The 25787-nt window shown below is 43.4% G+C and overlaps 1 protein-coding gene across 2 annotated transcripts in view; it reads right to left on the bottom strand.

The window, feature by feature from the left end:
* SPATA13 (spermatogenesis associated 13) overlaps window positions 1–25787 on the bottom strand; it is a 161054-nt gene that overhangs the window by 91558 nt on the left and 43709 nt on the right. The window lies entirely within an intron of this gene.

The following is a 25787-nucleotide window of genomic DNA, read 5'->3' as shown; positions in this document are numbered from 1 at the left end:
CCAGAGTTTTGCTGGAATTGTCCTCCGAGCCGCAGGGGCACCAATGACATTTTCACCCTGTTTTGGTAAGTAGCAGTCACGGCTCCTACAGTTGGTCACATCAGGCCACACGTTCAGCTGCCGGTGAGCCAAGCACAGTGGCTGTTGGATTATAATCAAGCTGGTGCTACAACCAGCAGCCAAATGTCAGTTGACAGAGGACTTCAGCCTCCTAAAAGCGTCATTTTCTCCATTTGTAGAAGGGCAGTTTTCTGAACAAAGAGCTCAGCTCATGTTTCTTGTAAAGTCACAGGAAAACTACTCAGAAAACTGTTTTTGTAGGGAAGCACGTTACTGACAGAGGGGGGAAAAAAGCATCTTTGTTTTAGAAGAAATTTTTTAAAACCCTAAACTTAGTGTCATTTACTTTGGCTTTCTCAGCACACCCCAGGCTGTTTACCAGCAGGAATGAGAATTTACACTGCTCAGGCCCCTCAGAGAAGTGACTGCGATGTAGATCAAACCACACATAGTTTGCTTATGGCAATGGTTTCCCCAGAGACTTGTGGTTTGATTTTAAGTAAACAAATAGTGATACAAGTAGGAGGATGATGACTCAGGTAAAAGTACACAGATCTGTTATATACGGCAAACATTATATAAGCTTACGATTCATCAGAGACTTTAAAAAGGCCAGTTTAAAAGGACTAAATTATCACCCTCTGAGACTCCATAGGTTCTAACTTAAACAACTACAATAAAGTTAATGTATTCATTTTTAAAACAGAAGTACCTCTTCTGCTTTTGAACTAGGTCAAACAGCACATTTCAAAATAAAATTTTATTACTTTGGAAATAAATAGCCTGAATTGCTTGCTGATGTTTGCTGACTTCAGAAAACATAACACTTGGTTCTACCTAGAAAAGGAAAGGGTGTGGGTTTCGCCAGCTAACCTCTTTCCTATTTTTACAAAAGCCAAACCTCTGAGCTGGACTGGACCTCTAGGCCTTTCCACGGGATGGAGGATTTCTGACAGTGCTTCCCTTTCAGACCCGTGCAAAACATATCTCGGGCACAAAGTAACCCATTCTGGAAATGTGCTTCTTCCCCACCTACCCTTACTTACAGAGCAGTGTATTTGGTCAAAACAGGGGACACACAGCAACTCCAAGGAAGGGCAGTCATGGAGCTATTTCCTTTTGCAAATAATTTAGTATAAGACTCTTCCCCACTTTTTTACATCAGTCCACAGATATGTGTTCCAGTTCTGGTTATGTACACCAAAAAATACAGCCATCCAAATGACAGCAACACAGTGACATGTGTTGGAACACACTTTTGCAAGCACGGCTGCCCCTCTGGAAACAGGTTTTCAGAAGCAGTTCCCTAGGAAATAAGAGGGAAAGCACACTGAAACCTTGTTCTTCCCACCTACCCTAACCTTCTCCATGCTTTCCTTAGTGTGTTCCCTCTGTTGTTCTGCAAGCAGATGGAGGGACACTTGCAATGAACAGAAGTTGCAGCTTCTTCCCCACACTCCATCAGTGCTGCAGGCACTGTGGGCGAGGGAGCAGTCAGGGTTCAAAGGACAGCTATATTTGCTCTTTACCTTCCTTACATGTGCATGCATATAACCACCTTTAGGTAAAAAAGTATCCTCACAATCTTCATGAACACAAACTGAACCAAGCTGGAGAGAAAGAAAGTGGTATGAAAGACAAACAAGGCTTACCAGACAAACACGCATGTCAATGCCACCCTCAGCCACAGGGAGACATCAACTCCCAAACACAGGTTTCCTTCTCCAAACTCTGGGAAAGGGCCCCTGGACAAATGAGGGCAAACCGGGGTCAGTGAAAGGAGGATATAGATCTTTTAATGTGTAATGAGGCAGAACGTAAAAATGTACTGAAGACAAAGGAAAAACAGCCAGGTCAATGAGGAGCATTGGATGCAGCTCCGAATCTGCTAGATACTACAATGGGGACAAAGCACATCCAAGACCCAGACGTAACAGGGACTCCATTAGCTGAATCCCGGTTTTCCTTTGCAATCCAGCTAAATTGCAAACCACAGGGCACTGAGCCACTCCCAGCATGGGACCAGGAGAAACCCCTCACTCATCTCTGGGTCTGTTGTTTCTAGTTTGTGCTATGGTCCTGGAAATAGGAGAGCTGCTCAAGGCCACCTTAGCCATGAGGGGAGGCTCTGGATTTCCTCCCAAATTCTCGGATCCCACTTGGTGCCACATGTGCCCTCAGTCAGGCTCTAGGGGAGTCAGAAGGGGCAGGGGCATGTGGATGGGGATTAACATCTATGGCAATTCTGGTAAATCCAGGCTTGCCTAATTATGCTTAGAGGGATTAAAGATGCAAAACCTGCATCTAGATGCTGATGTGCTGAAAGACCTTGACTGACTCAAAAGAGGGCTTTGAGCTAGAAACCACCCAGGAGATCAGAATCAAAATCCACAGTTGCCTTGCTACCTTCTCCAGAATCTGGAGCTAGGCAGAAACATGTCTCAGTGTCAGTAAAATAAGTGTAGATAGTTAATTACTGCCTTATTGTCAATTTCAATATTATTTTCTATTCCACAAGACATTAATAGAGCTGAAGCAAACATGCCACTGCAGCGTCTTCTCTCTTCATATAGTTATGCTACTTTGTTGGATGAAATTGTCATGCTTTCAGAAAATGGCAAAACCAGAGATGTAATAAGCCAAGAAAGACAGAAGATGCAATGGCTGCTCAGGAATGTAAGTGATCCTGATACTACATTCACAGAAGAGCCTTTTACCACTAACACAGATTCAGTGGAAGGGCACAAACAATGTCACATCTTGCACAGTTAGATTGGTCTCATGCTCCTAGAATACGCACTTCTCATTGATCTGCATTTCCAGAATGGACATCTTTGAGAATCAATGAATAGAAGCTAGAGGGTAGGATAAATGGGAAACAGACCCCTACTGACAACTTGAGAATTAGGCTGCATGGTGTTTTCCCCTCAAAATTCATCTGCCTGCCCAGAGGTAGTCAGGCTATCAGAAATTTCCAAAGCACCTATGACTGCCTGACTGGGTCCTTCTTACCAAGAAACATAGTCGGTACTGCCCCCAAATGATTATACATACTAATAGAATGCTTCATCAGTATCACATTATAATTCCAAATAGTTCATGTTTTACATGGAAATGGTGGGTGACAACAGTTCTTTCATCTTTGCTTCACAGCATCTTTTAATCCTCACTAATAAAAAAACTTGCTTTCCATTGTCATATTTCAGAGAAACTCAGTGGAGACAGGAGTCAGAATTCATTAAAATGCTGAGCATGAAGCCAGCTCTTCACAAATAATAAGCATCAACGATAAATAATGAATGAATTTAGCACTTGTGAGAAGTATCAGACTTAACTCTGCCAGAGAGTCAAATTCTCTCTCTTATCTAGAAAGCAAAGATAATACCAGTAGTGGCAGCTCAAGTACACCCCTGCTGTCCGGGAGCAGCAGCCAGGCTTGGAAAGGCAACCTCTAAGCTCAGTGACACAGATGACATGCTGATACAGTCACTGGCCTGTCACTGATGAGTGGACAACTTTCTGCAGTGACCAATGACACTTCCACCTCATCTGTGGAAGTGCAATGGGTCATTGTGTATCGCAGTCCTACATCCCAGGGACGTGACATTCATCGTGTGGCATCTCAAGCAAATGTCCCAAGAAACCCACGCAAAATCCAGCAGCAACGGGAAAAAATTAAAGGCAAGGACTGAAAGGCATTTCCTTGTCTTTTCCTTTGCCGTGGAGCCAGGCAAAGGTGTGAAAAGGGTTGTCGCTCAGAGTGTTGGCTTTATTTGGAGCAGTAGCTTGAGCCAGCCAGTCCTGTTGCACTGGATTATTTTAATTATCCAGCTCTTTGTGGGTTGTTTTAGATTTTACGGTCTTATAACTCCCATTGATGTAGGAAATCCTGAGGAAAGGGCACACGGACTCTCTGTAATACAGTCTCTCTGATTCTCAGCCTCTGGAGCTACAAATTTTGGGGACCATCTGCAATGTCTCACGCAGAGCAAGCTGCACTCTGGCCCTAGAATTGAACCGGGAGCTGCTGGAGGGGACTGAGAGCAGACCAGTGCAGAAATTAATCACACGAGGAACAATCCTTCCAGGGCCTGGATAGATACAGGCCGAGCATCTTCTCAGTAGCCAAGAGTCAAAAATACTTGCATTCCTCACATCTACTGGCAAACCTCGATCTGACATAATATTGACAGCTCATGATAATGTACCACAGTTATCTGTGACCCTCTGTAACCACTTTGTCTCTCAGTAACTGCTTCAGTCTGGAACTGCTGCATCTGTGAGATGTGAAGGTATACGACAAAACACAAATATACTTTCTTCCTCTTAAAACACTTCATGTTACAACCCACATTTCCAGAGGGAAAGTGGCTACAAAGAAACACATGAAAGTCCTACAGGGACTGTAGAAAGCTAACATGGAGAACTGTCTTTCTTCGTCTGCGTTGAAGATTACTTAAAATAAGTCATCAGTTAAAGATATTTTGGTTAGACATAGTAGCCCAGCTACTAAAAGTAATAAAGATCTTCTTGCCTTTTCTCAGGGTGGATGATATTCAAAACGTCTAATTTCAAGTTCCGTGAAGTTACCTGATTATACACAGCGCAGCAGCAGACTTCTGGGCGAATCGTTACAACTGCCTGCAAGGTACAGTGTGGAATGAGAACAAACTTTTTTCAGACATCTGCAGGTCGGGCAGCTCTTCATCTGGTCTTGATTACAGAGGAACAGACTCCCCACCTGCATGTTTAGCATTAGGTAATCAACAGTAAGAAGCACTTCACACCCCTGTGCTCTAGCCTGCTCAGAAGCTGGGAGGGAGGAGAGATTAGCATCCTGCAAACATTTTCCTTCTGTGAACCATGCATGAATAGCAATATGGTTGGAAGTTCTTTCCAGGACATGGTCTCTTCCACATGCAGCAGTATTTCAAATGCAAACTGATCTGCAGTTCAGGTCTTTTCATCTGTCTCTGAGATGGCAGTGTGACATGGACAATGTAATCACTATGATTACAAAACAAAACAAAATGGCAAATAAATCCTATAAAACTTGTATCTTACTGTTGCTCAGCTTCACCAATATTATTTCTCTTTTTTTTTTGTTTCTCAAGTGAGTGGGTAAAAAAAGTATGGTCTAAAAGAGCCAGAACACATCAATGTTAGGTCCCTGTGAAAGCTGTGGAGGTGGGAGCATGGGGGGCTGGCCACACAGCAGCACAGAGCCTGCAGATTGTGCCTCTGAGCTGCAGTCCATTAACCACGGCACCCTACGCCGGAGCAGATGCCAAAGCATGGCAGAGTTCAGCAGCCTCTCTGCTGCTTGGAGCCTCTCAGGCAAGAGGCAGCAGGCTGCTGGACCACACATCATCTTCATCTGCCATGCAGGACTGCAGGACAGGAGGGGCTGCGTGGAGCTACAAATGCATGGATGCAGCAGAATAGGAAACCAGAGACAATGACATGAGCTTCACACTTGGGCACATTAGATACAACAAATCCTCTGAGGTGGTTTATAGTCCTGTAAGTCCACAATGAAAGGCACAACAGAAAAAATATGGTAAACAGGTAAAATGTGTTATGCAAACCGATGATGAATGTACAAGAGAGCAGGACTGCAACTCTGAAAGGTGCACACTTGAGCAGAAGCGACATAATACAGATGTGGAAGGGAAATCCACCTTCCTGCACACCAATGCAGAGAGGAAGTACAGTCTGGCCATTGTGGCACAAAAGTCAAGGAGAAAGTGTCAAATGTCCTGCTGTGGGGGTCTCTAATGGACCACTAATTTTGGTGCTATACTCTGGCGCTTGAGGCCCTTAAGTGAATCTTTAATTCTGAAATTAGCTGACATTTATTATGTGAAGCAGACTTCAAAGCTTACAGTGAAATGTCAAAGGCTTGAAGAAAAAAACATGAAGCCCAGTGTGACAAAGCCACTGTTCTAAAAAATACACATACTAAGTGCACATTTAGCCATAGGAAAAGTTGAATTTGTTAAGGCAATATGTACATTCAGTGTATTCAGTTTGAATTCGCCAGATTAACTTTATGCACTTACAATCCTCTTTGAGACCCTAGAGAGATCCCCTAGGGTTTAGACAGCGAACAGCCAGCCCAGATCTCTCTTTGGGACTCTAGGAATCTAAATGGTATGGACTCTGTATGTTACACAGCTGTGCTAGCTTTACCCCTGGGATATTTGAAGAGCTCAGAGGGCCAAGGAGCTCTAAAGCAATTATGATGCTCTCCTAATCCAGGGTTAACCAGGGGCTATTTCAAACCTGGTGAACCTCCATTCTCTGCCATCTGCAGGGATGGAAGATTGGGCAGTGATGCCCCATTACACCTGCAGCACAGCCGTCTACTCCCATACTCCTTGCCTACCAAGTACATTTGTTCAAGATCAACCAACAGCTTCTTTCCTTGGGTCTTTAGAACGGTTTTCTGGCTTATTGAGGCATTGTGAATCTGACATATAAGGGGTTAAGTACTGAACTCTGTGCTTCAAGTGTTTCTTTCACAAGGATTCATTTAAAATGCACTGCAATGGCATGTGTTTTTAAATTCCCTCCTTGGCTAAGATTTAAATGTTAGTTTGGAGATGGTGTATACCTCCAGGCAGCTCAAAGCAATTGCTATTTTGTCTTGAAGCAAAATATCCTATCACCTTAAGTTATGTGTACATTGAACAAGGAGTCATTTAATGATACCTCAGTACTGGGTGAACTAGATATCCCTGTCTGAAGTCTACCTGGCTGGAGATACAAAAGATGGAAGGGGAGAAATCCCACATGCTGCCAGCACTACAGCACGTAAATGTGGGGAGCAACATCTAAACCTAAAGAGACATCTCCCTGTCATTTTCACACAGAAGGCATGCTGTTATCAAAACACAGTGGAAAGAAAAAACCTGATACCAGGTATCTGATGGAGTCACAGGTGCTAAACACAGGAGCATAATGTAGCAGCTGGCAGAGGCAGCTATAGGACCACCCAAGGCAACAGGGGAAAGGAATAGACCCAACCAAGATACCACCACATGGCCAAGAACTATGCAGGGAGGGGGGCCCACTTGGAGGGTCACTGAGAACTGGGGTGATGCCCTCCAGCCAAGGTCGCACTCTGCTAGGAAGCTTTGCCTTCAAAGCTCAAAGGCAGGAGGGACAGCCACCAAAGATCCAAAAGCAGAAACCTTTGGATGCCCAGGGAACTCTGTATATCTTTCATTGTCCAGCTAGTCCCTTCCTGCTTCTCCTCTCTCATCCCACCATCACAGTCCCCCTCTCTTTACACCTCCTAGAGCATCAATCTCTTCTGCACTGCCCCTCTCCTTGTTATTCCTTCTTTCACTTACCTCTCTAGCTCTTTCACCCCTCCTAAGTAAGACAGCATGGATGTTTTTTGCTGCAAACCCGTTGTGAGCTCTGTCCTTTATACTGCCTCTCTTTCTCATGGCATGAGCTTAATTTTGGATGTCAATATCTGAGGTCCCCTGTCACTAGTGAGAAAAATACATTTCTTGGAGAAAATTCATTTTTATGATGTTGAACAGACATCTATCTGCCTTTGGCCAGATGAGTCCTATCTTTAATGTCAATTCCTTTTCTAAACCCATGAGGCTGAGCAGGGCTGTCTGCCATTCTCAGTTTGTACAGTGTCTAGCACAACAGCAATCCTTCAAGTTTAATGTTTCATCAGTCTTACGATAAAGATGATTAATAACACATTTCTATTACACAGCAGTGTGTAAAACATTAACTAGATCTCCGTTTTTTTCCAAGCATTTTTGCAAACACTTTAATTAACTTATCCTTGTGGTGGTTAGTTATGTTTCTTCCTAGCAGTGCCATTGCACAGAGATGAAGTGATGAAAAGATTCATGGGGCCACAGAGAGAGAGCAAAAGGAAGGAGCCTGACTGTACATTTTAATGACCCTACAAGTCTCTGCTCCCAGTGCCACTAATACATTTTACACAATGCTTTTTCCATGCAAAATGCATAATCTGTTCCTGCTGTAAAAAAACAGAATGGAAAAGAGTCACAGAGCCAGGCTCCCCACTGTTTCTTCCCTTTCTCTGGGTTTCTAAAGTCTTCTCTGCACAATAGCTTCAACACTGGGCAGAAGTTCTGAAGAGAAATTCCCATTGCCATCTGATCCCAGGCCATGTCCTAAGATGTTGAGCTGTGGGTTTGAATACCTTCAGGTTGACCTGGGCCTCCCTTCCTTGATGACTCCTCCAACCCCGGGTTGGAGATTTAAGGTTCTTGAGGTCTAACAAAAAAAGAAGGTGCTGTTTCTATTTTGTGTGGTACAGCTAAGAAGAGTATTTAGTGCTATCTTCAACTACCTAATGGGAGATTGCAGAGAAGGCACAGCCAGATTCTTCTCTAAAATGCTTGGTAAAAGGACAAGAAGCAATGGATACAAGGTGTAACATAAGAAATTCTGACTCAACAGAGTGAAAATGTTTTTTACCATGAGGATTTGGGCTGCACAGAGAGGTGGCAAGACCTCCATTTTTGGAGACATTCAAAAATTGACAGGACAAGGCCCTGAGCAACCTGTTGTCATGGGAGATGCTTTGAGCAGGAGGTTGGACTAGAGACCTACAGCTGTTCCAGAGGTCACTTCCAGCCTTCCTGATTCTATAGAAATACTCTAGTTCAGATAATCCCTACAGGAGGAAAGCTTCCCAGAACACTCTCAAAGAGAAATTCTGGGAGCTGTGGAAGTATCTGTGTTGCGTAGACAGGGTAGGGCTGATACATTCACATTAAGTGCTTAGAAGCCACACCAGGTACTGGAAACCATTTAATGGTGGTACTGCAACACAGGCTAATTTGCATGGCTTCGTTTTAAAACCTGTGGTTCAGCTGGGGACCTCTTTCTTTCCCTTCTGGCAGCAAGTACAAACTATTCCATTACAGGGTGGTTTATAGTGTGAAGTCAACTACTTTAAAATGACAGTACATTACTGATAAAAGTTTTAGCGGTAAAAGTAGAACTTGTAGGCTTGGCAGTCTAAGCCCTCCTGCATTCTGAAAAGGTGCTGTGTTTATGACAAGGCTGAAACTAATTGTTTCTTGCCTCAGAGAAAACACCAGTTCTTGTAGATTTTTAATTGGGTGGAAAATTTCTATGATCATCACTAGAAATGCATTTTATTCTGCCTTCTTTGCTGAGCTAGCTGCCCCCGGCCTCACGGAAGGCTACCTGAGAATCACAGGAGCTCTCTGCTTCTAGGATGCCATCAGAGAGAATTCTTCATGAGTTTATCACCATCAGGTGTTAAGCCGGCAGTTATGACTTTACAGTCCTAACAGTACTTGCATTTCTTTACTGCCAAATATTAAAGTAAAAATCAGAGAGGGCCGCAATGAAGAATTAGTCTGCATAGGGTTCTTTCTAGCTTTCATCACTAATTAAGTGTGCTTGCCTCAAATAACAAGCAGAATCAGACAGATTTCTAAGAGTAATCTGTGCTGGCCTGGTTTATTTAAATTGATTAGAAGAATAAGACTGCCATTAATGTCAACGGAAGGTAAAACTAAACAGCTTTGAAAATCCCACCTGTAGCAAAGATAGACATAGCACATCTGTTGGTTTATTACTGAATGAAAAAAAGGGATAGAAGTGTATTTATGGTGGTGCAGGATCAGCACAGGTGATGTACTGTGCTGAGAGCAGGATGTGGAACAGATAACGTGGCAGAGCAACAGCCCATGCGACCGGGTTACCGACGGGCAGAAAAGGCAGAGGTCTCTGTAAAGCAAACGAGGAATGGGGCAAGGCTGGGCCACAGCAGGGCTGAGGGAAGAGCTGCTATGTACAGTTGCTGGGCAGACGTCTTAAGAAATGTGTTTGTACTAATTAAATAGATATACTCTATAATAGCTTTGTATTTAGGAATTTATGTCAGATATTTACACAACTTAAATTGGACATGCTTTCTTTTCACTAAGACTTTCAAACTGTCTAGGTATTAGGTATCAGCCAGAAGTCCTCATGTCATTTGTGAAAGGTACTATAGGATTTTCCTCAGCTGAGAGAAGTTTGTTGCATGTTGGAGTGGTACAGTAAAGTAGAGCAGTAAACAGTGAAATGTTTCTAGTATTTCAGATGGACTAAAAATGAATGATTGCATTAAATTGATGAAGGCTGGACAATTGCCGGCAGCTATAAAAACTACACTGGTATCCTGTAAGCCTTGCAATTGTGACATCAGGTTTGAATCAAATTTATTACTGATTATCAGATCCACAATCCATAATTTTTTTATTAGTTTCATAAATTAATACTGAATCCACACAACATACTACTGAAATGAGAAGATTCACAATTATGGAAGCAAAATAGTCTGTTTTTTAACTAGAAAGCAACTGAGAACTAGATTTCATTGTATTTATTATGGATACTCTCTACTAGTTCCATGAACTAACTTACAGAATTGAATAATCTCCATAGGGAAGCTATCACCAGTGCATCAGATATAGTTCAGAATGACCTTCTTTTGTGAAGAAACCTATCTCAAAAGTCGCTCCCGCAAGGCTTTTGTGAAAAGCTATGTAAAAAATGCAATTATACAAGCACTCTCCCTTCACCATAAGGTTCACAGGATTCATTTTAGAATATGTGTCCTGCTAAGGGTTTCAGACTCCAGGTACAACCTTAGCCAGGCTTGTGATTTTCTCTGCTCTGTGTATTCCTGTGCTTCCCATTTGGATCTGTATCAGAAATCTGAAGTTCTAAGTAGTTTTAAGGGTATTTAATTTTTTTCCCTTCAAATTAATATATCAAACTGCCAAGAAAAATCTTCAGAAAGGCTGAGAGGCAAGATTTAATCTTGTTTGAATTATTTTATGCCAAGGGAAATTTTCACTGTTTCTCACCCTCCAAATAATATTCTTTGAATAATGTCTAAGGATTTATCTAAGAATCTTTAAAGTGGGATCAATCCTGCACAGAAATCTGAATTATAAAAAGATCTCTCTATCCTTACCTGTCTTTTCATCTTTGCTAAATGTGCAAGCTCTCCATGTGACAAATGAGTTCAGGAACTAGCAAAGGAACCATTTCAGAGATTAGTCCCAAACTGCCACTCTGTTCTGAAAATTACGCACTTTCATATGCCAGAATTGTATTAGTATCCATTCACAGATAATGGGGTTACAAATGGGATTTGTAAATACATCTGTGCTGTTTGGTAAGAAGCCAGTCATGGGACAAACAATATTTATTTTTCTATGCACTAAGCACACTGGTATTTTCTGTGCACAGCCCCTTGGTGGATTAAGCCCTGAACATAAAGGGATTCACATTATAGGCTGCACAACACGAAGTTATAATAAAGACATCTTAGAGTAAAAAAAAACATATCCTCTTAAACCTGAGTTCATTCACAGTCAATCAGATATGTAAGACAACAAACGACTGGGACAATGGTGAAGCTATATGAGAAAATATCAAATTCACAAAATTCTAGTCTGTTTTGGGTTCAGTCTGGGTGGCATTTGGCAACATAACTGCAAGCAGCCAGTACTTTGCCAGTACATGACCAAAACCAATTTTCAGAGTAAAAATGGTTATCACAAGCAATTACCAGCTTCTTAAACCCTTGGAACAAGAGTTCCAGCCGCAAATTTGAAGATCTAACATCTTTCCATGTAATTAAAGACTTATGCATATTCTTTCAGCGCAGGCTGTAATTAACATCCCAAATTAAGCAGTGTTTAGATATGTATTACATGCAAGTGAGCTAGCTGATAATCCGATTAGTTAAGCAGTGGTTTTCCTCTGTGGTTTACAGATTCCCTGAGGATCAAGGGACTGTTGAAGGAACAGCTGTGGGAGTGCCTCACATTACACCAAACCAATACAATTCCAAGGCTGCCTGGCTGTCCCGCTAGGAGCTCCTCTGCCCTTCTGGTGCCAGAAGCAGGCAAGGAACTGGGAAGCTGTAGGGCAGGTCACTTCAACGCACTTTCCCAACGGGAAATTCACTTTCTGATGGAAATGACTCCTAGATCCAACTCAAAAAAACCGCCAACCAGTAGGAAGTGGAGCTAGAGAGAAAGAAAGGTGTGAGGAGGTCAGGCTGTTTTAAGAAGGTCTGTAGTTACTGCAAGTTAGATGTAATTAATGTGAAATTGCACCTGCCCTACTGTCAACAGGCATATATGTTCCCTACAGAAGGCTCTGCACTGGAAAACATTGAGGTTCTCCAAGATAAAAAAGCTTGAAGCCCCTTTATATAAGCTTTCGCTTGTCTCAGAAAGTACTATTAAAAAAATCAAGAAAACAAAGAGAACTAGCATAACTAATATGTTACTATTATAGTAATTTTACTACAAAGCCACAAAAATGCCAAATATGCCTTTGCCACAAAAGTCATTAGGTCTCAGCATCTCCATGGTGATATATCTTACTCTGCAAGATCAGATGCTCAATTCTCAGCAGCAATATCCTGAAAGTAATCTAGCACTGCAGAAAGTGAAAGCACATCAGAGATTTGGCAGCCTGAAAGAGCTATCATTTTGCCAACGGAATCTTACTTACCAAGATCAGTAAATAGCACATATCACATTGTATACCCAGCAAAGGACATGTGATAATGTTATAGGCCTGAATATAAACTCCCCACACTTTGCAAAATTTATTGTAAGCATTCAAAGAGGGAATATAGACCAAAAGGCAAACAAAGCATTTCTAAGACTTTGCAAGGCCTTGATGTAAGTATTAGAAGTCTGCATCCAATGGCACATGCGATAGATACAACATTAAATTACTATTTTATCATGAAGCCTCTGAAAGACCACTTGTCCTAACACCGTGCAAATTGTGAATACTTGAAATGGGAGTCACAGACATCAATGGGAGTCTCAAACATCTGTGAGATGCAAACTTTCACTTCTGTACTTTTAAATCTCAGGCATCTGTGCACATGCCTCAGAGAGATGGGTGGAAATGCTCACCCATGTACACAGAGAATTTTGGGATAGAGTGTAGTTTCTCAGTCAGTAATAGCTTTTCACTTCCAGAAAATTTCAAGCTCTTAGGCCTCCTTTTGTATCCGTAGGAAAACAGCAGTGATCTGAGTGAAAACTAAAAAGCTTGTTGGCCACTCAAGTGACCTCCAGGCTCGGATAAGGTTGAGGGGGGTTGAGCTGCATCCTGTTTTTCATACAGAGATTTAGAATGGAGTTGATCATCCTTTGCTTTGATTTCTCTGTTTTACTCTGAATTTGGGTCAGTGTAATGACCCAATATGACAGAAATATTCTGCATGGCTGAATAAGAGATGTGTTTGTTACCAGCCTTGCCTCAAATTTAAAGCTGCACAAGGAGAAAGGATCAAACATGGGAAAGTCAGGGTTACAGTGCAAATGCACTGATGAGAGAGCCAGTGTCCCTCTCTTTTCCTCCCACGCATGACAAGTCCTTCACTCTGTGCTCTGAACACTGGCTGACCCCTCCACTTTTTGCTCTTTGATATGTTCCCATTAGGGGTACCCCCTCATCTCTGAAGTTTTAATTTGTTCTTTCATTTCAAACCATATTCTTATACAATATGGCAGTGTCATATCCCATGGAAGTCCTAATTCAACACTGCTGAAAACACACAGGTCTTAGCTGTCATTTACAGGAAATGCTTTTTAAACCATAACTTATTCCAGCTTCCAGGCTGCCTTTCATTGCCATTAGAACTGCTTAAAGACCCCTTATACTGCTAAAGTAATGTAAAAGGTCTTTTCTAGAAACAATTATGAGCTCCTCTGTTTCCTTGCCTGTCTCTCCATCCATTTCTAAATGGCATTTTTTGCAGACTCACTTCTGGGAGAAGGCTGGGAGAAGTCCTACACTGTATTATATCAGTTTATTTGAAATACTTTTAAAATAGTCATTACAGATTTGCTCTGCCCTCTTCCTGTCCCAACTAAGAGCTTATATTCTGAAAAAACCACTTTGAACTGCACAGTTATACCAGACATGCTGGTGTATGCTAAAAATTTGATATGACTCCTGTGGGTAGGCCTTATGTATTTCTGGAACTGATACCTTGCCACTGCCATTCCTTGAGGGTCACAGGGTTAATACAACACAATAAAAACAGTTGGACCTGTTTGCTATGAAATGCTATGAAATGGTACCCGAAGTCTGTTCAGACTAAGAGCTTCTACTTGATCATTACTATATCCATAAAAAGCCAGTTACTCATAAAAGGGAGGTTTATACAGGGAACAACTATTAAAGCCAGTACTTCTGATACTGTAAATCTAATAATATTTTGTGCCTGTGGACAGTTTGTGAGCTGTTACAATCCAGGTTGCAGCTCCTTTTTTCCTTGGATGTCTTCCTTCTCCCTTTTCCCTTTCCCCTTCTGTATGTTGAGCTGAGCTCGGTGAGCTCTTCAGTGATGTTATGATGTCACAGTGACGTAAACCATTTTGTTTGTCACAATGATTGCTACCATTGTCTCTCCCATCGTTGTTGTGACATACCTAGATTTATGATAGCCATGTCTTGACCTACAAAACCAAGTCTGCTGGGAATTCTTCAAACAGCCTATGGCAACACACCTATCATTGTGTAGAAGATGGCTTTTAAGGGCAGGAAAGTCAATATTAAAAACTTGTTACTGCTGCGAAGCTGAACTTTTGCAGAAGTGAAAGTCCTAACCAAAATGGCATTCTCCGTCAGCTGGGAATTCTCTTAGTAGCAAAAGCAAAAGACCTCAGTCATGCGCAGCTTATACACCAAACAGCCCAGTATCCCTGCTCCCTGTATCCTCTGTATCACCATTTTAAAAAGCCTGTTGGTCCCTGTGGGCCATAAGTATTCAAGGACTATTGTTTTACAAATGCATTTCAAAGCAGTGGCAGGAAGTTTCAAACTGAAGTATCATATTGTTTACCTCCAGAAATTATTTGCTGAATCTTTTTTATCTCATATATTTAAAATAAAGAGCTTTTAAAAAATTAATTTCCACAAAAATACCACATGCTGAATTAGTCTGATAGCTGGGGGAGGAGAAAATAGCCCAGAATTTTCAGTGGATTCCGGTTTCATGTTACTTACATTATCTAACAAACTTTTCTGCATTAGTCTACACAGTCTTCTAGTGGATGAATCCATCCAGACCCCAAGCACTGGAGCCAGATGAGCCCTTCCCTGCTCCACAGTGAGAAAAGGGAAGAAAGATGGTGGAGAGTAGAATGGGAGAGATACTTTGCTGCTCCAATGCATCATAAAAGTAGTGGCAGCTGTCTCAGGAAAATGGCATAAGGGATATAGCCATAGAAAATCAAATAAATAAATAATTGTGTAAAAATCCAAACCCACCAAGCACAAGCTTGAAAAGAACGGGAAGACAAGCCACTGCGTATTGGAGGTGTGAATTGTCATCCTATAAAAGTTTGGGGAGTGATTTGGAGTAAAAAAGCTTACTACAATATTTACTAGCAAAAGTTACCGTTTTTGTACACAGAGTTTATGTGTGACCCTGGAGCTCAGCAGCCTTTGGGACTGCAAGGAACAGGTCAAAGACCAGACTACACAAACATTACCCAGAAACTTAAGCACAGAAAGAGCTATAAATTAATCAGATGTATTGGTGAGTTCCAGTCTTTTAAAAAGATACCCAAAAATGCATCTATGGGATATATTCAGATGAACTTATCCCAAAGTATCCTCTTTAACATCCTCTGAAGACAGAGTTCAAATGAAACATGACCTAAGCAGAAATGCACTGCATTTAAATATGAAGAATTAGCAATTATTTCCTTTCTTCCAGTGTGTCAGATTGAAAGATTTTCTCTGCTATCCTTGGAAAGGAGCCCACAAAATTCTCCAAAAAGAATGGTCTTGATATTAATCCATATTTAATGAAACTGCACAGTGGTTATATAACCACTGCTGATTTCATAAAGAACCTAATTTAGACTTCATAAAGTATGTAGTGCTTATGTTGGAAAAGCTTGAACATGTTTTACTAGGTCTGAACAGATAGTGTTATTGGCAAGAGATAAATGCTTCAGACAATTCGGTGCTAATATTTCAAGTCTCTGCAGAAAAAAACCCCAAATGTACTAAGAGAAATACTGAACAAAATTAATCTTGGCTGCAAGATTAATAATAACCTTTCCGATAGTGCCAAACAGTAGAATCATTTAATATTTTAATTACTCAATTCTGTACATTTGTTTCAGACAGTAGATTATTTGATACAGATCACTAGTGGACTCATCTTGTACAAAGACAGGCAGTACCAGATAAGGAACCAAGATAAGCATTTTATTGCATGCAACTATTGTTCTACAAAGGTGGGCTAAATCCTCACCAACCAAGGAGCTGACCAGGACTTTAGAGAGAAAGAAGAAAAGGAAATGTCAGTACAGAACTGCAAATATTTCACAATACATTACATAGAAAAGTTATTGTTGGCTGTGAGCCAGTGCTCTGGAGAAGATGCATGGAGGCTGCTTTGTTGGTACACTTTGGAAATGAACTTTACTTGTTCCAGATGGCTGGCTGGCTGGTTTGCAAAGCTGGTTTTAGAGGCTTGCTGGTCAGAGGAATATCTGAGATAGAGCCAGAATTTCTCATTTTGGGGGCTAGCTTTAAAGAATGTAAATAAGGGTCATGCTGTGTGTAGCCAGAGGTGTGGCTGAATGAGATGTGGCTAGGTCTAGGAAAGACCTATGACAAACACAGAACCAGGTGATGGGCTCAGCCTTGTTTAATTTATGCCAGTTAGTAAGTCTTCCATCTAAAAGTGTCTGTTTTGGCTTTTCAGCAGATAAACACTCCCAGTTTAAAATGCCTTGACTTACTGGGCTACTGTAAGAGGTACAAAGTGAAATCAGGTCTCATACCATACCAAAACCAACCAAAGTACAGAGATTCAAGGCAAAACCAAAGCTAAGGTATTGCATGGGGACAACTAAGCAGGGCTTGACATGGACTTGGACATATCTGTGGATTTTAGCTGAGCTGAGGATAACAACCTGTCTGCATTCACAACCAAACCTGTGTTGTAACAGCATCAGGGAAGTGCCATAGCAGGCAGTGCTGCAGCCTGTTCCATGCAGGTTGCACAGAGGGCACTGAGCTCTGGCTTGTAGTGGCATGGAGGTTATATAGATTACATGTACACAGCGTAAGTCACATTTGACAGAAAGTTAAAGCCAAGTGGAACAAGAACAGAGGTGCTGCTGGCAGGCAGGGAAGCATAAGCAGATCCAGTGGAGTTTCGTTTCATTACAGATGTGCAGCCCCAATCAGTAAGTCAACCTACAGTTCAGATCTCCTGGAGGTTTTTTTGCAGAGGCTAAGCTCTCCCAAAGCTGCTTTATACTTAATTCCTGTCACCATCTCCACCACAGGGGAGCTGGGAAATTCTGTTGCTGCTGAGCAGCCACCTCCAGCTCTGCTAATGGCAATGCAATGTATCTGGAGGCTTTTGTAAGCCCCAGCATATCATCCTGAAACACAGAATACCAAGGGGGTGTAATAAAAAGCTCGATATTGTTTAGACAGTGAGAAAGAGAAATTACTTGACTGTATTGCATAATGCTTTTAATGGAAGAAAATACCAAGGAGCAGCAAAGAAGAGAGTAAAAGGAACCTGTGCTCCTCCTTAATGCATAAGGGTGAGAACAAACAAGGTGACTTTATGGGTCTTGCTCCTGGAATGCCAAAATGCTGTCAGCATCTTCTGGAAATGGGATCCTGTCTATGCTGTAAGGCTTTGTGCTACACTTTCAGTTTTTACCCAAACACAGGCACTTGTACCTAAACATATGAGCCACTAGTTTGAACAGATATCTGTATGCTGTCATGATGGTGTTATTTTTCATTTTCTTTCATAGCGTTATTTTTATTATTAAATAAAAAAAGACTTTGTGAAAAATAATACGATATTATCAAGAATAAGCAATGAAAGGTAAAATGTTAATTTCCACACAGCTATTAATCCTGTAGGCATATGTATCATTTTGTCTAACTATACAAATTTGCCATAGTCAAAAGTAATGTCTCTTCCAAAAATATATTTAAAAGCAGCTTCCAGGCAACACCTGGAAAATCACTATGCATATGAACTGCCCATGCAGTTGTGCCGCCTTCTGTCAGATCCTCTCTGTGAAGCAAAAATTTTTCCAGACTGCTATTTTACTTCTGGGTTACTCATATGTACAGGGGTATGGGGACAGGAAGACTTTGCGTATGTTTAATAGGAAAACATTGTTGATTCAGACTACTGCATTGTCAGTCACAGAATAACAAGTTGCTCCAGGGATGCACTGGGTTTTTGCTGAATTTTTAATGAACAACAAAACAATTTACAATTGTTCTGAGCAGACTTAGGATGAAAATTATATTGAATTGGAAAAGCCACAAAAAAGAGCCTCAAAAGAATTCAAGAAAATGCCTTGCAGTAAGAGACTTAAAGGGATCAAATTATTTAGTTTATCAAATAGTAGTTGTACAGGAACTAGGAGAGTCTTTAATTTAGCAGCAGAAGCATAAGAATCAATGTCTCAAAGCTGAGACTAGGCAAATGCAGAAATAAGGCCTATTTTGCTGTCTACAATGGGTCGTAGGAAAAATTTGATTGCGTAAGGCCAAAAAAATGAAACTTCTGCATCTTCTTTAGCATTTCCACACTAAGCTTCCTGCTCAGCCTGAAAGCTTTCCAGATGCCAGCGTTGGCTTACCCATGGCTGCTGGATGCCTTGGAAATGTGAGGCTTAGCTGTGGGGCTAACCTAATAACCCACTGTTGCTGAAAGGGAAGGTCTTCACCCTCTTCCTAGATGCATGGTGGTCCTTTCCACCCCTTCCATTTCTCAGACCTGTCTGCTAGACAATTAAATGCATTTACCCAGCAGGGAGGTATTTGGGGTGTCTCATCTCATCTCATGCATTAGTGAGTTTACAGGTTCACAGGCTGCCCAATGACTGACTGGTGGTTTAGTCATAAAGTCAGTAGTGGAAGCCAGTGATCTGCCTCTCAGCGGTGTTTATCTGCTAGATCACGTAGCCTGTCTCCTGAAAACATTTTCACCTTAATTGTCCAAGATAACTAATTGCATCCCCTGGCTAAGTAGAATTCACATTCATGTCTTATATCTCCTGTACAAGTCCCATAACCAACAGGCTACAGAAGTGGGAGGTAGAAGGATCCTCCAAATGCAGCTGGACTTCTGTGCCAGGACCTCAGGAGCCACGGGACCTGGAGGGGAGCACGCCTGAGGGTGTCTCGTTGCCAGATGCCAGAAGCTTGGGTCCCTTGCTTGAGATGTACTATGACTTCCTTTGGACACTAAAGATATAAAACCACAAGTAATCTTGAGGGTAGAGAAAGGAACCCAGGACGCCTTCCTGAGGTAGGTGCTGTAGATACCGGGCTGCCAAGTCACGCTCCTCCTCGTGTGCTCTCCTTCTGGCCCCAGGTCCCAGGTGCACAGAGGCTGTAGTATCAGGGTTTCCTATCAGAATGAAATTTCAGGCCTGTAAAGCTAAGCGGCTGCATGCCTCAGCTTAATACTAGTAACAGTGAGGTTGTACCAACTATAAATCTGCTTGGACACGTCTAAACCAGCTTAAAATGTGCTCATGCAGGTACTGGTAGCAGCCCTCCTGCCAGCACAGGGCTCAGGGCATGCTCCTTTATCTTGCTGAGACACTCTCCACCGTGCTCGTGAGCCATGTTCCTTGCACACAGTAGGTGTTCCTTGCATTCCTCCAAGACCCCTCCGTGCCAGCCTTGCATCTTCCCAAGTATCAAGTTTATAATCTCTCATGGGAGAACAGACAGACACGGTGGGCAGGAGGTGTGCTTGTTATGCTAGAATATAGCGCTTCTTATTTATATATACACCCACAAATATGGATGAAGTTGCAACTCTGCTAAAAAATGGAAGTTGCGCTTCCAGTTTTTAGGGTTCTTTCTTATTTCTAGATTTCTTGAAAATCAATGGCATTCTGCACTTCATTACCTAGCACCTCCCCTCAAACGCTAGATTAATCAGGTGCTGCATGCAGGAGTTACATGCGTTACAAACGAAGGCAGGTAGGTGAAAAATGCCACCCAACAGGGCTCTGCAGCTTCACTGCGTTTGGCTGGAGAGTTTCTCTCTGCTACACTGAGCAGGAAAAGAAGAGGCTTTGTTCATCAGGCTGGAGGTGGAAGGGCTGTTCAGGCTCTGGGAAGAATCCTGCCACAGTCCTTGCTCCTGCTCCGCTCCAGTGCAATGATGCCAACAGGATCAGAGGGCTCCTGGGCACAAATTTGCAGTCTTGGAATCTGAATTCTTGCGGTTCTTTCCTGTCACCTGAGATCATTGTGCTGCTCATACTCCTAAAGATCTGATCTCGGCTGCAATACATACTTCTCATTGTCACTCCCCCTTTTTAAAACACAGTTGCAGAGGGAGCAACGTTTTATATTGAACAGTGTATTTTTTTTTTTTACATTGGAGTACTCTTTAAAACTGAAGGATACAACACATTGGAAGATACACTTTTATCGTGAGGGAAACAAACACTTGGACCTAAGAATATTGGGAGGATTGATTTAGCCTCCGTTTTTATTTTCATACTTCCTATTAATCTCATTCCTCTCTTTTAATCTTTTGTTAAATCTGTTAACATGCACTGAAGGCTGTTTGTACTGAAGTCTTCCCCTTGAAAACCATGCCTATCTTAGGGGTTTTACTGGAGGCAAAGATAATAAAAACAGCACACAAAAATGCTGAGGGAGAATATTTTCAAAGTGGGAGGGAAGCATATTTCCTTGGTATTTTCCAAAGTGTTCCAACATACAAGACTATTTATGACAATGTAAACAAAAAAGCCAATCTTCCTTGTGAAGAATGCAGAATCATCCTTAATTAAATAAACTCCTACCGTGAGCTCATAACTGTCAGGATGTTGAATTGCTGTATTTTAATGGAGACTTAATGTTTTTATTATTTATTCCAGGGGAGTAAACTAAGGTTTCTGAAATCCACAGCAGCAGCAAGTCACAAACAGGGTGGGAAGATACCATACTCAATATGAAGCAAGGCGTTAGTCACTGCCTTTGAACTCGGTGGCTGTGTTAGGTCTGCTTAGCCCTGCTTTGCCGGGACACACTGTGGTGGGTTGACCCTGGCCGGACACCAGGCGCCCACCACAGCCGCTCTGCCACCCCCCTCCTCAGCCGGGCAGGGGAGGGAAAATACAGCAAAAGGCTCCTGGGCTGAGATGGGGGCAGGGAGATGGCTCAGCAGGTGCCGTCATGGGCAGAACAGGCTCGACTCGGGGAAATTAGTTTCATTTCTCGCCGATCAAATCTGAGTAACGAGAAATAAACCCGAATCTTAAACCACCTTCCCCCAGCCCTCCCTCCTTCCCAGGCTGAACTTCGCCCCTGACGCCTCTCCCTCCCCCCTGCCAGCGGCGCAGGGGAGCAGGGCCTGGGGGTTACGGTCGGTGCCGCCCCCGCCGTCCCGGCCGCTCCTGCCCCTCGGGGGAGGGTCCTCGCCCCCTGCCCGGCCCCGGCGCGGGGTACCCCCCACGGGAGGCGGCTCCCCCCCACGGGAGGCGGCTCCCCACGGGCTGCTCCAGCGGGAGCCCTGCCCAGGGGCTGCAGTTCCTCACCCCCGGCCCCAGCGCGGGCCCCGCCGCGGGGCGCAGCCCCTCAGGCCCGGCCGGCCCCGGCGCGGCCCCCGCGGGGTCCCCGGCCCTGCCCGCAGCCCGGCCCCGGCCCGGGCTCCTCCCCGCGGGGCCACGGGCCCTGCCCGGAGCCGGCCCCGGCGCGGCCCCCGCGGGTCCCGGCCCCCTGCGGGCACCCCCTGCCCGGGCTGCGGGGGGGAGCTGCTCCCCCGCGGGCTCCGTGGGCTGGGGGCACAGCCTGCCCCGCCGGGGGCTGCCCCGCGGGCTGGGGGAGCCGCTGCTGCGGCGCCCGGAGCCCCCCGGCCCCTCCGCACCGCCCGGGGCTGCGGGGCTGCTGCGCTCGCTCTCTCGCTGCCGCAGGGGGGTTTTACCCCCTGCTCAATACGCAGCCCCTGAGGCGCTGCCGCTGTCGCTGGTGGGCTCGGCCTTGGCCAGCGGCGGGTCCCTCTGGGAGCCGGCTGGCACTGGCCCGCGGGCCGTGGGGGAAGCTTCTGGCAGCAACTCGCTGAAGCCGCCCCTGTGGCCCCCCTCTCCCTGCTACCAAAACCTGGACACGCAAACCCAATACACACGGAGATAGGAAGGGAGAGGGACTGTGGGCTCTGAGCTGGGCGTCCCTGCCTCCCCGTGTGGCTGTCATGGGAAGGGCCGTGGTCCCTTCCCACACCGTAAAGCCATGGCTGTCCACAGGGAGATGCCCTGCAAGAGCTGTCTGGGATACAGATCCAGCTCACGACCAAGCAATAGGACTGCTTCATCCAAAGCCAGCGCGCTCAGGCAAAAGGGCAAGCTTTCCTCAAAATAATACGGCTGAGAAGGTAGGCAGGTGTACAGGGCAAACCTCCCCCTCCTCAAACGTAACTCTGACTGAAGGATTCAGTCTGTGCAGACGCATGTGCTGGGATACCACAAGGCTTAGCATTAGGTGGCCTGCCAGCCCTGAAAAGTTCTCATGTTCCTTAGAAGCAGCAAGACATTACCAAGACAGAATGAGATCTTTTAGTTTTTCAGCTGTAGGGAGGACATTTGCAATTTCAGCTGGCACCTCTTCTAGCAGAGAACACTGCTGGAAGCAAGAGAAGCTCAGTTCTCAGGAGATAAGTAGAAGCAAATTAAACTATACTTATTGCCTATTCCCTGGACCACAGGTCTAGCTGTACATAGGAAGGAACTAGTTTTGGCAGAATGCCTGGAGAAATGCATTAGGCCACCGTAACAAATGTGTCTGAGGAAGCATGTGTGAACCAAGCCCCTTCCCTGCCCTGGCAGAACAGCCCCGGCGGCATGTCGCCATCAGTGAGCTGGCGGGGTGGAAGGCAGCAGGCCCACCACGCCTCAGATCGCTGCAGGACTCCAAGTGATTATGCTGGAATGGAGGAAAGCCAAAGCCCAACTCCTCCTTCTTTCCCGTGCAGCTTAACAGCACTTGAATAAAAGTGAGGGAAGTTACCCTGGTTGGACTGGTGGGGCAAGCGTCTCTCATTGAGCACGCTGGTAGCATCGTGCGGGTATCAGCATTGATGAAGAGTGTTTCCAGGGGCACTTGCACGAAGATGGCTCCCCTTATCCCCTTCCCTCCCGTTAGGACCATGGTGTGCACAGTTGTAACACGGGCCAACAGCTGTGCTTTTGGATTAGTCCTTCCATAATGTCAAGATTCAATTATCAGAGCTACAAGAGCTCCTCTAGAAGTGACCCTGTCTACCGTGCTTAATAGGGTGAGTCAAATGAGATCATTCACTTAATTCATCCCATTCACCAGAGCTGCTCCCAAACAGCTTTTTGGACAGGTTAATTTTACCTGGAGTGCTTCACCAGCTCAGTTGACTGTAAGGCCATTTCACTGTGCTAGCTCAGTGGTTAGACAACACTGGAGCAGACATGAGCAGCCGGGGAGGCAGGAAAGGACCACTTCTTTCAGCAGATAGTGACACGTTTTAATAGTTCAAGGTGCTCTTGGAACAACAGCACAAAGCCCGAAGAATCAGCACTGTAAAGAAGCTGCCCATTTAAATTCCTTCATGGTGCTAGTGTTGTGAGAACAACATGGCACTGAATGCATATCTGAGTACTGCTCTCCATCCAATACAACAATAAAACTAAAGCTTAGTTGATACCAGGCAAATCTTTATAAACTCATTTCTGATGCTGATTCCTTATGAAATATTGCATTGACTCATTTGATAAACAGAATTGATTAACTCTGTGTAGCTTTCAAATACATTAGGGTACTTTTTGTAACGCTGTATCATTACAACTGCAAAGCAGAACTGGTAGATAGCCCACAAAATTCCCACAAAAGTAAAACCATCAAAACATCATAAAAATACAAAAAAAAGTTATGTAACTGCAAAACTCCTAAAAAAAACCCAAACCTCCTGAAAAAAACAGTAAACTTACATAACTAGAACTCAATTATCTCCTTAGAAATTCACTGTCAATCTAAAAGAAGTGAGAATTTAAACAAAGAAGTGTATACTTAGAAATGCCGTAGGTGAGCAGTATCATTTCTCTTTCAAGGGAAGCTGATTAAGGCTGCATGAAGGATGAAGTACGAAAAATGCATTGGAATGCCTGTTAAAAGAGGTTGTCAGGAAGTGTGGTGTGTCTTGGATTATGTTCACCCAAGGACTGTCAAGGGCAAGAACTTTAATGTCATAAAAGCACTGAGAAAAAAAGCAGAAGTTCTGAGCCTTGAGAGCAAAATAGTCTACCAGGGTGTCTGTTACCAACAGGCAAGTTCAAAATGTTTGGATGGCTTCTCCAAAATATGACTGCGTATAAGGAGTACCATAGTTTAATCTCTGCATATTTTTCAAAAATACATTTTAAAACATCATTTACACTGCTGATGTTTTCCTATTGTTGATTACTATCCATATATGCAAATTCAAATAAATTACGAGGATAAAAATGCACAAGATCAATGATCGAATTATAGCTCCCTTCTGCATGTAAAACCTTCATTGTAAAACTGAGTGAAAAGTGCAGCTCAGAACACTACTTCTAGAGCTCAGATATTATAGCACTTTATGAGTGGAAGTGAGATATTTGTGTTTTCTCTGCAGTGCTGCTACAGTGTGCCAAAAGGAACTCTCATCTAGCATAATCATATTTCAGTGCCCCAGCTGGAACTATGAAAAGGTTGCTTACAAGTTTAATAGCAGGTGAGAGAAGCATCATCACCTGTAAGTCCTTGAATAGCCTTTCATCCCTATTTCTAAATTGAAAACAAACCTCTGGTTTTATGAATCATTAAAACTAATTAACTAACTAAAGCTAATTTTCTTCCATGTAGTTTGCTCCCCAAAATCTTGTTTTCTCTTCCTTTTTAACGCTTCCAAAATCTATGTTTTTCCATGGAAACTTATTTTAGAAAGAGGTTAACTGTATGTTGAGATTATAACTGAGTTCACTTCCTGGTGAAAGTCACTGTCTCATATTTGTGGACTATTAATTTTGAAGAGCCAGGAACTCAAAATGTGCAGTCTGTTTCCCTACTATATATAGCCAATGTATGTTAATGGCTATTATTTTACCTTTCCACTTAAGCAAGCTATAATAACAATAATCAAGATAAGTCTGTCATCTTGGGGACATGTTTTCAATTATCTGCAGAAAGAACAGATAGACATTCACCTCTTGATCTTCCAGCTCTGCTAGCCTTTTTCCATTAAAACTTTCCAGAGTTCCTGCCAAAAGCAGTTGTGCAGTTGAAGGTGAACAGAGTTTATCCACATTTACTTGGGCAATAGAAATTTTAGCCACTTTTCATAGCCTGAGAAACAAAACACATGAGTTTATCTGCCTCTTATGTACTGCTAAAATACCACTTTCCTGGTAGATCCTCACCGATGCTAGCAATGGTGAAAAGGTGAAGTGGGCCATGCACCTCTTTAGCAATTGTCTTTGTGAATATTGTGTTTCCTAATCTGCCTTATGCCGCAGCAGTACTTAAACTGCCAGTGGACCACTCGTAATAGCTGGAATATTCAATGAGGAAGCAGTCTAAGGTGGACAGAGTAGTAGCTTGACAAATTTCAAGTTCCTTTTGTAGTCATAGAG

This window comes from Falco peregrinus, chromosome 4 (assembly GCF_023634155.1).
Source record: "Falco peregrinus isolate bFalPer1 chromosome 4, bFalPer1.pri, whole genome shotgun sequence".
In the NCBI taxonomy this organism is placed as follows: domain Eukaryota; kingdom Metazoa; phylum Chordata; class Aves; order Falconiformes; family Falconidae; genus Falco; species Falco peregrinus.
Note: the sequence above shows the minus strand (reverse complement) of the source record. Positions and strands in the feature narration are given on the sequence as shown.